A 13,322-nucleotide genomic window follows, 5' to 3' on the forward strand; every position below is an offset into this window, starting at 1 on the left:
CGTGTAGCGGTTTTTTTATGGAGATTGCCGAAGTCGGGTTTGAGAGGTTTTAAATAGTGATAAAGCTGAGGCATGTTGTTATTTTAATTCATATTTGTTCTCTTGATTTTGCTTTTCTTTTTGTCATTTTCAGAAGACAACATGTAAACTAACCTGATTGTAGATAAATAACATAAGAGACAAAAAGGCAGGAGAAATCCAAACCTGAGAGTATTGCTCAAATAGATAATGACAACCCAAACAAGCGAGAGGTTAATATTGAAAATGACAAAACCATTAACATTTCTGTTGATGAGAAGAGACGCATCAGAGCAGATACAAGGGCAAAACAATATAATTATTGTTAATATATGAATCGAAGCGTCAATCTTCCTACCTAAGAGTCTTTCTACTTTTTTTGCATTTCAGCAGCAGTCATTCAGAAAATATGTATTCTCAAGAGTGCATATTTGCAATTCTTATAATTCTCATAGCCATTCTTCAAGACTATCTCTTGAAGCTCATTTATATGAGCTTCAAGAGATAGTGGTTGTAACACTTTTTGCTCCAGCACCTGTAACTCACAGAATTTTTGAGCTAGAGTTTTCAAACTTTTATACAAAATACCTACATTTGTTTACTAGAAATGGCACCAATTCAAACCTCTGCAAGAATATCACAGACCTCATGAGTTCATGTCAAATACATGGTGTTCCTGTAAGAGCCATATGAATAAAAATGAATGATTATTGAGGTGACGGGAGCGCATGCCTTTGACACTTGGGTGGTGGGTGTGTCGAGGTGGGCGTGGCTGTCACTGAAGGTATGAATGGGAGCCATACTGGCGTGCTGGCTTATTATGTTTGAGGAAGTGGGTGCACCGGGTGGTCATAATTTCTGTTGACCGTGTTTTAATGCCGTTTATTGTTGGCACTATTGGATGGTTTGGCCTGGTCAGTCAGTGTAAGATCTGAAGCCAAGACAATCAAAGTGAAATAAATAGTTGATTGCAACAACAAAGAAGCGGCTTGGACTTATTTGAAGCACGCGTCGGACAGTTTAGAATTCCCCGAGTTATCCCAGTGCGGCCCTCAAACATCTTTAGCTTTGCCGCACAATTATCGTCAACAGAAATGACAATCGATGAGCGGTTCATTGGATAGGAAAGTCTGGATTCGCTTATGCTTGGAACAGTTTGGAAGCGGCTATGGCGCATCGAGCGCATCGCAGCGTCATCAGTTAATTGAATGAGATTCCTTCACTGCAGCTCAATCAAGTCCGCTGGAACTGAGGTATGGAAACACAAACACGCACACTGACTCGCTTTGTCTGAAGAGGAATTGTTAAGGAAAAACAACGGAAAATGGAGTCAGCTGGATCTAAATCAAGCTCGGTTGTAAGCGGTAAAGAAGAAAAAAGACGATCAAAATTAACTGTTAAAGCATTACAAAATAAAATTGAGAAGCTTCAAAAGGATCTCAAAGCAAAAGTTCATAAAATTAAAGGAGAGATAAACATTATTAAAGAGCTTATGAAAAATGAAGGGAATCTCAAGAGTGTTCAGTCTCATTGTGACGATTTAAAATTATCGCTTGAAAATGCAAATCAGCTGTATGAGTCTTTTATTCCTCTGTTTCCTACTGAAGAACAAGAAAGACAAAACACTTGGTTTTCAAGCTTGTGTAAATATAATTCTGAATTTATACAAGAAGTTGAAAAATGGCTTTTAGATGCAGAGCAACTGAACAATGAAGCTCAAATAGGTGAAGAAGCTGATTTAAATCAGGCTCAAATGTCCAGAGCTGAACCCTGTGTGAATAAAGAGCTTAATGCACCTTTTGTTTCTCAGCATTCAGAGTGTGATGAAAATGCTGATGTTCAGGATGATGTTAAGCCAAGTGACAGTGTTTCTAATGTTGACAGCAGAAGGTCTAGAGGATGTCGTTCATCAAGAACTAAGTCCTCTCTGTCTTCTACATCTTCAGCTCGTGTTAAAGCAGAAGCAGACATGGCTGCATTAAAGGCACGACACAAGTTGTTGAAACAAAAACATGCTTTAGAGGAGCAGGAGGAACAACTAAGAAAAAAGAAAGAAGAACTGGATTTGGAGATTGAAATTGTAGCTTCAATGGCTAAAGTTAAAGTGTTGCAGGGCTCTGTCTGTTCTCAAGTAAGCAGTGCTGCTCAGATTAAGTCTGATGGCATGAATTCATATTTTGAGCGTGAAAATAAAAGATCTCAAATATTGAATGTTGATGCAGAGACATTTGTACCTACAGCAGCTGAAACTGAATGTCATGATAAAGCTCCAACCTTTCAGTCCTATTCTTATTTGGGAGCACGACCTAAAGACACAAAAGTTAAACAAAATCCAGACACATTGACTGACCAGGTGAAGACAAAACAACACAAGTTGAAGTTCCAACAGACCAAATGTTTCATCAGCCACAGCCACAATCATCACATCAGAAACATTCATTGTCAGTTGATCAAAATAAACAGCTGTTGAATGTGTTGGAAAGACAGAATGAAATTACAAGCATGCTTGTAAATCAACAATCTTTATTCTTTCTGCCAAAACGGGACATACCAATATTTGATGGTGATCCACTCCAGTTTAAAACATTCATGACAGCGTTTGAACACAGCATTGGAACAAAAGCTCACAGTGCCAAAGACTGTCTATACTTTCTGGAGCAGTTCACTAGAGGACAGCCTCGTGACCTAGTGAGAAGCTGTGTTCATATGCCTAATGATTCTGGATATGCTAAAGCTAAATCTTTGCTTCAAGAACATTTTGGTTGTTCATTGAAGATAATTGCTGCATACATGAATAAAGTTTTATCATGGCCTGCTTTGCAAGCAGAAGATGTAAAGGCTTTACAAGCATTCAGCTTTCTGCTCAGGGAATGCTGTAATGTGATGGAAAACAATGGATGTATGCATGAGTTGGATGTTCCTACCAATATGCAAACAATTATCAAGAAACTGCCTTTTAAACTGCGAGACAGATGGAGAAATGATGTGTGTGATTTACAGGAGAAGTTCAAAAGAAGAGCCACCTTCAGTGACATTGTTCGGTTTGTAGAAAGGCAAGTGAAGATCGCCAGTGATCCACTTTTTGGTGATATCCAAGATTCTACATCTAGACCAAAGAAGGATGTTGGAATCTATAAATCACAACAGCGATTAAAGATAAAAGGAAGTAGTTTTGCTACTGTTGTTGGAGATATGCAGAAGAAAACTGACTATGAAGTAAAGAAAGGAAGAGAGACGACTGTTATAAAGAGTTGTTTATTTTGTGAAGCTGGACATTCCTTGGACACATGCCCTCTATTGGAAAGGAGGTCACATGGGGAGAAGTTGACATTTCTGAAAGAAAATGGGGTGTGCTTTGGCTGTTTATGCACTGGGCACATCAGCAAAGACTGTAAAAGGCGACATCACTGTAAAGTGTGTGGCTTAAGACATCCCACTATGCTTCATGTCTTCTCCAAAGAAAAGGAAATTGCTCCAGTCCATAAGAAGGAAGTGGAGACAACAAGTGGAAGTGCCTCCATCTCTGCTCAGTCCAGTGGTCTAACTGGGGCCGGTGAGCATAGCTGTACTCTCTCTATTTTACCAGTCAGAGTGAAGTCTACAAAGAGCCAGAAGACAATAATAACATATGCTTTTTTAGACCCAGGAAGCTCTGCATCTTTCTGTACTGAAGAATTGATGAACAGATTAAATGTTACTGGGAGACATACAAGCATCCTTCTGCGAACAATGGGTCAAGAGAAGGTGGTTGGAAGCAACATTGTGTCAGATTTAGAGATTGCTGGGCTAAATGAAGACATCTTTTGTGAATTACCTGACGTATTCACACAGAGAAGCATGCCTGTTCATTATAGCAACATTCCACACCAAGAAGACCTCGAAAGATGGCCACATCTGAAAAATTTGAAGATTATCGAAATCAATTCAGGAGTTGATTTGCTCATTGGGACAAATGTGCCTAAAGCGCTGGAGCCATGGGATGTTATCTGAAGTCAAAATGGAGGCCCCTACGCAGTCAAGACGATCCTTGGATGGACAGTGAATGGACCTCTTAGAGGAGACTATGATGTCGACACAAGAGAGCTACAACCAACTGTTACTGTAAACAGGATTTCTGTGTCAAAACTTGAGGACTTGTGGCAACAACAAATGAAGGTTGATTTTCCTGAATGTTCTCAAGATGAACAACCTGGATGGTCCAGAGAAGATAATCAGTTCATGGAGCTTGTTACAGAATCAGTTAAGTTGAAAGATGGACATTACACCATCGCTTTACCTCTGAGACACAAAGATCTGAAAATGCCCAACAATAAGAAAGTGGCTGAACAGCGTGTGTTGAATCTCAGAAGGAAGTTTACCAAAAACCATCAATTCCATTCTGACTACACTAACTTCATGAATGACATCATTTCCAAGGGCTACGCAGAGAGAGTCTCAGTTGAAAATCTTGAACGGTGTGATGGGAGGGTTTGGTATATACCACACCATGGAGTATATCATCCTCATAAGAAGAAGATAAGAGTCGTGTTTGACTGTGGTGCAACATTTGGAGGAAAATCTTTAAACACTCAACTCTTACAAGGTCCAAACCTCACCAGTTTATTGGTTGGTGTCATCACTAGATTCAGAAAAGAACCTGTTGTCATCACAGCGGACATTGAGGCCATGTTTCATCAGGTCCGAGTACCACCATCTGACTCTGATCTGTTGAGATTTCTCTGGTGGCCAAATGGAGAGTATGAGCAGCATCTGGTGGAATACCGAATGGTTGCACACCTTTTTGGAGCTACATCATCTCCAAACTGTGCATGTTTTGCACTGAGAAGGTGTGCAGAGGACAATCAACAACTGTTTACACCAAATGTCATAAATGCTGTGCTTCACAACTTTTATGTGGATGACTGTTTGGTTTCTGTAAGCACAGAAGAGGAAGCTAAGTCATTATACCAAGGACTCCGTGCTTTGTGTAAGAAAGGCGGATTTCAACTTCTCAAATGGATAAGTAACCGACGCAGTGTTCTTACTGCAATACCACAGCATGAAAAGTCCATTGAGGTGAAGAACCTCGATATGGATAATGATGATCTACCAATGGAACGTGTGTTGGGTGTACAGTGGTGTGTACAATCAGACCTGCTGAAATTCAAGATCATCCTCAAAGACAGACCTCTGACAAGACGAGGAGTCTTGTCCATCGTAAGTTCCATCTACGATCCTCTTGGATTTCTGGCTCCAGTTGTTTTGGTCGCAAAAGGGATTCTGCAAGATCTAAGCAGAAGACACGTTGGCTGGGATGATCCCTTGCCACATGATGCTTCCCAGAAGTGGAAAAACTGGCTGGAAGAACTTCATCAGCTTGAACGGTTTGGAGTTAGCAGATGTCTGAAACCACAGGACTTTGGACAAACCACAAGTTCGCAGCTTCATAATTTCAGTGATGCAAGCGAGAATGGATATGGAACTGCGAGCTACCTGTTGCAGTGTAATGCTGGTGGACAAGTGCATTGTGGATTTGTAATGGGTAAAGCCTGCGTAGCTCCACTGACTAAGCTGTTGAAGTAGGAGTTAAGAATGGAACTACAAGACTCAGTACTTTGGACTGATAGTACTTCAGTTTTGAAGTACATCAAGAATGAAAGATTGAGGTTTAAAACCTTTGTGACAAATAGAGTTGGAGAGATACTCAGTTTGTCAAATCCCTCACAGTGGAGGTACGTTGCTACCAGTATTAATCCAGCAGATTTGGCATCCAGAGGAACAAGTGTGAAGTCTTTTTTGAAGGCTGATACCTGGGTGTCTGGACCAAAGTTTCTTCATGACCCTGAAAGGAAATGGCCTGCAAATCCTGAGGACACAAATCATTTTGCTCTGGAGGATCCAGAAGTCAAGACATTGGTTTCTGTTAATGTGACATGCACCAATGAACAAGTGGATCCAATTATGAAATTCATTCATTCATTTTCTTCTTGGGCCAAACTGAAAACAATGGTAGGGTGGCTACTCAGGTTTAAACAATTGCTGTCCAAACTAGCTCAAAAGAGAGCACAACTAAAGTTGGATTTTGCCGACTCTGATCTTGATGACGTTACACTTCAAGAAAGGCTGAAGAAAGAAATGAATGTGTACAAGAAAAAGGTTGCATTGGGAGCCTTATCAGTGGAGGAGTTTGGAAAAGCTGAGAGTGCCATCATCTGCTATTGTCAAAAAAGGCGATATCCAGAGGAAATGATGAGTTTACAGAAACATGAACGTGTGAAGAAAACAAGCCAGCTCTATAAGCTTGATCCGGTTCTTGAGGGTGGTGTACTAAGAGTTGGTGGAAGGCTAAGCAAAGCAGCTATGCCTGCTGAAGCTAAATATCCAGCCATATTGGCTAAAGACCTTTACATCTCTGAAATCCTACTGCGCCACATACATCATCAGACAGGCCATGGTGGACGCAATCATATGCTTGCTGAACTGCGTCAAAGGTATTGGATCCCTGGTGCCAGTGTTGCAATTAGGAAGATCCTATCTAAATGCATGACATGTCGACGACTCCATGCTGCACCAGGAAGTCAAAGGATGGCAGACCTTCCACAGGAACGAGTGTATCCAGACAAACCCCCATTTACTTGTGTGGGTGTGGATTGTTTTGGTCCCTTTGAAATAAAACGTGGCAGAAGCCTGTTAAAACGATATGGAGTCATCTTTACCTGCATGGCAATAAGAGCAGTTCACCTGGAGATGCTGTCGTCACTGGATACTGATTCCTTCATCAATGGTCTCCGAAGATTTATTGCCAGACGTGGTGTCAGGTTCAAACACTAGACATTTCTTACACACTGCAAAAAACAGAGACAAAGAGTCAGTAAATAGTTTTTTACTCGCGAGGAGAGTGCCTCAGAGAAAGCTTCAGTTACAATCTCCGACCAACACTCTGAAGTTTCTCTGCTCACCTCGCTCTTTTATTAGATTAGGAACGCCCTAGTTACAAGCAGCTTCAACAGCTAAAGGAGGGGGAGGAAATCACATTCTGTTGAAGCTTTGACACAGCAAACTCTTATCCATATAAGATAACTTGAACAGCACATTCTCCTCGAGGTCGTTGGGGTGTGTTCTTGTTCTGCCGCTTATCTTCTGCAACACAAGAAGTGAACAAAACAACAGACAGAACAAACTTCTAAAAGTGGCATAACACTATAAGCTTCATATAAGTATATAAGTAAGATTAAACAAATAATAAATCTAACATTTCCCTCCTGTTTATGCCATTTTTAGCCAGAGCTAGTCCTTACTCAATAACTTCTTTCGATTTTCTATTGGTAATTCATTAAGTGGTTCAAAACAGGTACACTCAGAGGGAAAAGAACACATTTCACACATTACATCATCAACATCTTATTTACAAGTTTGACATAGGAACATTTGGGTCAGGATACAAGTCTGGAAAGTCGAGAGACATTTCATCTTCTTCATCACTGGACTCAGCACCTGTTTCATCACTTATATTTTTATTGTAATCAGGAGGAAGGAGAGAATACACTTGTTCCTGCATCGGAGTGATGGCAATGGTGATGAGCTTTTGAATTAAAGCTCTGATACAGGGAATACAACGACATCCACACAAGGCCAGTATTGCTGCAAACACAGCTATGGAAATTAAGACAGAGACTATTAGTTGTTAATATTGGCCAAATACATTACCCAAAACGTCCCACATTTCTGTATCAGCTCCAGAGTGGTCTTTCATTTTGCTGTTTAGAGCCCTCAACCCATCCAAGGCCTTGGTGAGGCTGCCATCTGCAGTGGTTTTGTTGGGGATAAGGGCGGAGCACTGCTCCCCAAAAAGGGCGCAGACCCCACCCCTCTCAGCCAACAAACATGTCAACAGCAATGCGGTTTTGGAAAGCCATCAGGGAGGTAGCTGACAGTTGCTCGTGGACGGCTGAGAAACCTTGCTCTGTTTTGTTACCTAACCTCTGGACATTGTAGTGGATGTAGTTTTATTCTATCAACATTTTTATTTATTTTTTTACCAGCTTATTTTCATCAGGTATACCACGTGGGACCCCAATACTGTCTATATAGGTGGGATCATCGTCTTTCAGTGAGCGTTTCTGACGCTGCTGCCACACTGATGGAAGCACATTACCTAGTGAGGCAAGTAGTTGTGGCACTTGTCATAGGGTATATTGAAACAGGTAACATCAGAGTCACTACAGTGCACAAACCAGTAGTATTTGATGGCAGTTTGTCAAACAACCTGTTATCTCCACACCACCACCAGATGTCACTACGGGATAATGGGTGGAAGTACCGAGTAACATTTACTATAGTTGAACAAATTCCTGCAGTTGTTGCTTCGGCTGGTAACTCCTGTGGTTATTCTAATTTGCTCATAGTCATTTCAGAACTTGCGAGTTTGGTTGAGTGTGGGCCCGCCACCACTATGCCTGGGGAGGTGTTACCTGACTCTGTGAAGTTCTGGCACAGGGAAAACATTTTATAGGGGTCTTTTCCACTTTTCTCAATCCACAGGGAGAAGTAGAAACAAGTAACATCATTTTTGAAAGGAATCGGATTGTTTGTGGTGTTTATGATTATTTTTAGCTCTTTATTGATTTTTTCCAGATGCATAACCTTAGCCCAGTACTGTGCTTGGTATTTATCTTTTGGATTTGGCTTCCAGCTATCCCCTGTGTAGGCGAAAACGTTTTCCCATTGTACACTGCGAACAGCGTCCCGTGACGTCATGTACCAATCATAACCTGCCAAGGCACTGCCTGGGTAACCCCCTATATCAATCTTATTTAGGTCTAGGGAAACCACAGTTGCCAATCTAGATGCATTAACACACAGGTAGATTTCATTTACAACCTCTTCACCTGACCCTTTACAGGGATTTTCCATGTCCCTAACCTAGGACACCATGTGCAACTCTTCCCAGGTGGCATCCATACTTCTCGGTGTTATGTGTTCTTCTCTTACTTTTGTTTCATACCAAAATAATAGGAGAGCTGCAATAATTATGACCGTAGCTCCTACACCAAGGATCACCTTTTTTCTTTCAGTCATCATGTTTTATGTTTTGATTCCCTTCCTAAGAACCCCTCGGCAGAGTTGTGGACTATCTTCACCGGTTTGAGACAACTGTATACTAGAAATACAGTTCCCTTTGTACCACGGGCTTCCTCTGGGGGTCTAACTGAAGGTAGGCAAAACTTTGTTCATAAAAGGTAGAAAAGGCTGATGACCAAAACACTTAGCAATACTGTAGCAGTGAAGGCTATTACTAAGAGAGTTATTATCCAGGTTTTACTAACGGGACGTCCTGTGAAGACACAGAAGGATCAGATTCATCAGTCTTAGTTTCTTTCTTGTGTCTTTCCAACATTTTTCTCATATAGTCTGCTAAGTTAGGTTCATCCTCTGTTTCCCATTCATTTTTAAATAATGGAAGTCTGTACGGTCTCCCAAATAGTGTTTTATAAGGTGTTAGCCCTGATGTACTAGTGATGTTTATATACATTTTAACTAGGTCCAAACACCGTGTCCAGGGCCTTCCTGTTTCTTCCATACACTTCTTTAATCTATTTTTTATAGTACCATTCATTCTTTCTACCAGTCCTGCACTTTGTGGGTGGTAGCTGCAGTGGTTTTTTAAGTTTATGTGGAAGGCAGTTCCTATGTTTTTTACCACTTGGTTCACAAAGTGTGTACCATTATCACTATAGATTTTTTCTGGTATTCCATATCTGGGTATTATGTCTTTACATAGGGCTTTTGCCACTGTTAGGGCATCTGGTGTTTTAGTTGGGAACAGTTCTATCCATTTTGAAAATGAATCTATGATCACTAGACAGTACTTTTTCCCTTCACTTTGATTTAGTTCTATAAAGTCCATGTGTATACTCTGGAAAGGATAGTTAGGTGTTGGAAACCTCCCTCGCTTTGGACGTAGATTGCCTTGAGCATTGTGCTTAGCACATATGAGGCAAGCTCTACAAAAATTTTTTTGAATATAGATTAAAACCATAGGTTGTATAATGCTGATTTACTAATCCTACCATCCCTCCTGTTGAGACATGTGTCTTCCCATGGCTCAATATTGCTGCCCATTTATAGAGATTTTTTGGTAGGATTGGTTTTCCTTCTGGTCAGATGTATAAGTCATTTTTTACAGTTGCTCCACTTTTTATCCAGGTTTTTTGTTCCTGTGTGCTTGCTTGTTTTTGCATGTCTTTCAATATTTCATTATCGATTTGTTCTTCTGTGGACCACAGTACTTCTTTTTCTCCCATTGCTGCTTGCTTAGCTATTTTATCTGCAAATGCATTTCCCAGTGAAACAGAATGTCTTAGGTCAGGTAGATTATAAATTTCAATCTTCCCTAAAGTCTTTCCGAAAATACTACTTCTGGCAGCTGAAGGAGGAACAGCTTATCCTGCTCTCTCCCGTCCTTACTGATAACTTTGCTTGTGGATTATTTTTAAAGTCACAATTTTTATGGTTTTATTCACATTATCGACATCATAACTGGATTACTTCAAACCTAAAGACCAGGAGATTTTCTCACTTTTATTTTTACCTCACTTTTCTTCACCTCCAAGTTGAACTAGGGCAAAATGCCCCCGTTCGACCCCAAGGACATTAGCAGTATTCTACAACGACTTCAGTTTTTAGAAACAAAGATTCAACGGCTGGAGGTGAACTTTGAGATCAACGCTACCTGTGGATATGAAACAACTCTTCCTCAAATCAGCGGAGAGGTCGTACACCCCGCACCAAACAGCTCACCCTGGATCGCTCAGGGAGCCAAGCCAAAACAAAAGTCTCACACTGCAGATCCCATGAGACGACTAACGGGGAGAACCCCTCACCTGGATGAATCAGCGTGGCCAGCTCTGAGCAGAAACCCACCTTCAACCTCAACACCTGCTCCGCCAAAGAATAACAAACAAGCAGCTGGAACCAAAACGACTACACCGAGCCCACTCCCAAGGACAAAGCGACCAGCCCGAGCCTCAAAACATCCTGACTCCGTGGGAATCCCACTGAAAAACAGATTTTCTGCACTTCAGCACGAGCCTCTGAGTGAAAATCCACCTTCAAACATCAGCAATGCGGCTAAACCAACGCATCCACCGCACAAAGCTCCGAAGGACAAAGTGACCACCAGGAAAACGAAAGGTATGCCAAGAGTGCTTATTGTTGGAGATGAGGCAGTAAATGGAATCAGTCATGTTTGCAATCCCAAGAAAATGAGAGTGGTTTCTTTTCTTGGTGACACTGTATCTGATTTGACCCGCAAAGTGCTCTCTCTAACCACTGATCAGCCAAACATGGAGACTTTAGTTGTGCATGTTGGAGCCAATGATCTGGAAAAGCAAAAATCCGAGATTCTGAAAAAGGACTTTAATATTCTTCTGGACACTATGGGAAAATTAAAAATGAAGTTATTTCTCAGTGGTCCAATTCCCATCGCCTCAATGGGGAGACGAAAAACATTCCAGGCTGCTTATGATAAACAAATGGCTGATTAAAACCTGCTCTGCCAGCTCAGTGACCTTCATCGATAACCTCTGGATCTACTGGCAGCGCTTTCACCTCTTTGGAAGAGGAGGACGCAATCTTAACAAACACGGAATAAGGCTGCTCACTGCAAACATTTTTCATTTTATCAACAAGAACAACAATGTGACCATCGCTTCAGAAGAACAGGCTCAAGGATGTCTGATTAGGATGGAGCCCTCCGCATATCAAGAACAAACTATTCCAATACAAACTGATAAAACATCGGCTGTGAACAGAATGACTGGTTCCCCTCCGCCTTATTTTTTTTTGCTCCTCCGTTTCCTGTTCTTTTTTCTTTTTTTTTCTTTAGCCTTTCTTTCTCCCTCTTCTCTTCTCTCAGCTATTTGGAGCCAGACTTTTGTCTGTTCATAACCCTCTTTTGCCATTTGTTTTTCTTTTCCATTACATTTTGTTCTAATTTTTTGCTGCAGTTTTTTTATGCTTGTGGTACTTAACCTGCCATTAAAATCGTACTGTTTTACCCAGTAACAAAGCGGGTTTACTGCATCCTCATCTATTTTTTCAACTCTTTTCCAGTCCTTACAGGACAGGTCATCTAAGACCTTTTGTTTATGTTTGCTTCCCCCGGTACCCATTTTGAACTAAATTTAGTCCAGTGTGGTCTTAACACCTGCTGTGTTCTAAACACTGGAAGATTTCAACAGGATGGTGATAAATAGATTGTGGTAAAACTCACTTCAACTCAGAGAGCGGAGTTTTCTTGTCTACAAACATCCACAAAATCTCACCATTTGTTCCCCGTTGTTTTGGTATAAAACTGTTTATCTAGTGATAATCAGTTTTCATTCACTCACACACTTTCACACTTTTAAGTAGGACACTCCTGTCCTTTGCGGAATTTAACTACGTAGTTGAGGACTCCCGTTGTTCTTTGCGGAATTTAACTATTTCATAGAGGACTCCGCTCGTCCTTTAGCAGGGGACGCCGTAATCCCATACACAGAATTTAACTAACTTAGAAGAGTTAGAGGAGTCTGCTCCTCCCGCGGACTTTAACTGCTTTTTATTGTACCTGACAGTGCCTAGGATTCTCAGGGTTTAACTTCTCACCAGAGGACGCCGTAATCCCACACACAGAATTTAACTAACTTAAGAGTTAGAGGAGTCTGCTCCTCCCGCGGACTTTAACTGGTTTTATTTTATTCTTATTTCATTCTAATTTCTTATCGTTTTTCATTTTTATTTTCTTCCCCATACATACTGGTTTTAAACTGAAACTACTCACTGTGTCTCCAGTCTCTGAGGAAAAACCGTCAACCGTCGGACTCCAGCTCGTGAGAAAAGGACCAGTCCCGGAAAGGGTCTTAATGCTGTGCACAGGCTTCCTGGTTTTTTACTCACCCGCTGGAATCGTCTGGTGTATCGGTATCCGGCTCGAAGGACCAATTAAATGTCAGGTTCAAACACTAGACATTTCTTACACACTGCAAAAAACAGAGACAAAGAGTCAGTAAATAGTTTTTTACTCGCGAGGAGAGTGCCTCAGAGAATGCTTCAGTTACAATCTCCGACCAACACTCTGAAGTTTCTCTGCTCACCTCGCTCTTTTATTAGATTAGGAACGCCCTAGTTACAAGCAGCTTCAACAGCTAAAGGAGGGGGAGGAAATCACATTCTGTTGAAGCTTTGACACAGCAAACTCTTATCCATATAAGATAACTTGAACAGCACATTCTCCTCGAGGTCGTTGGGGTGTGTTTCTGTTCTGCCGCTTATCTTCTGCAACA

The 13,322-nt window shown here is 41.2% G+C and overlaps 1 long non-coding RNA gene across 1 annotated transcript in view; it reads left to right on the top strand.

The window, feature by feature from the left end:
- Positions 1-13,322, top strand: part of LOC145550316 (uncharacterized) — a 195,743-nt gene that overhangs the window by 85,653 nt on the left and 96,768 nt on the right. The gene's annotated exons all lie outside the window — the stretch shown is intronic.

This window comes from Poecilia reticulata, unplaced genomic scaffold (assembly GCF_904066995.2).
Source record: "Poecilia reticulata unplaced genomic scaffold, P_reticulata-male-v2 Scaffold_33, whole genome shotgun sequence".
NCBI classification, from domain to species: Eukaryota; Metazoa; Chordata; class Actinopteri; order Cyprinodontiformes; family Poeciliidae; genus Poecilia; species Poecilia reticulata.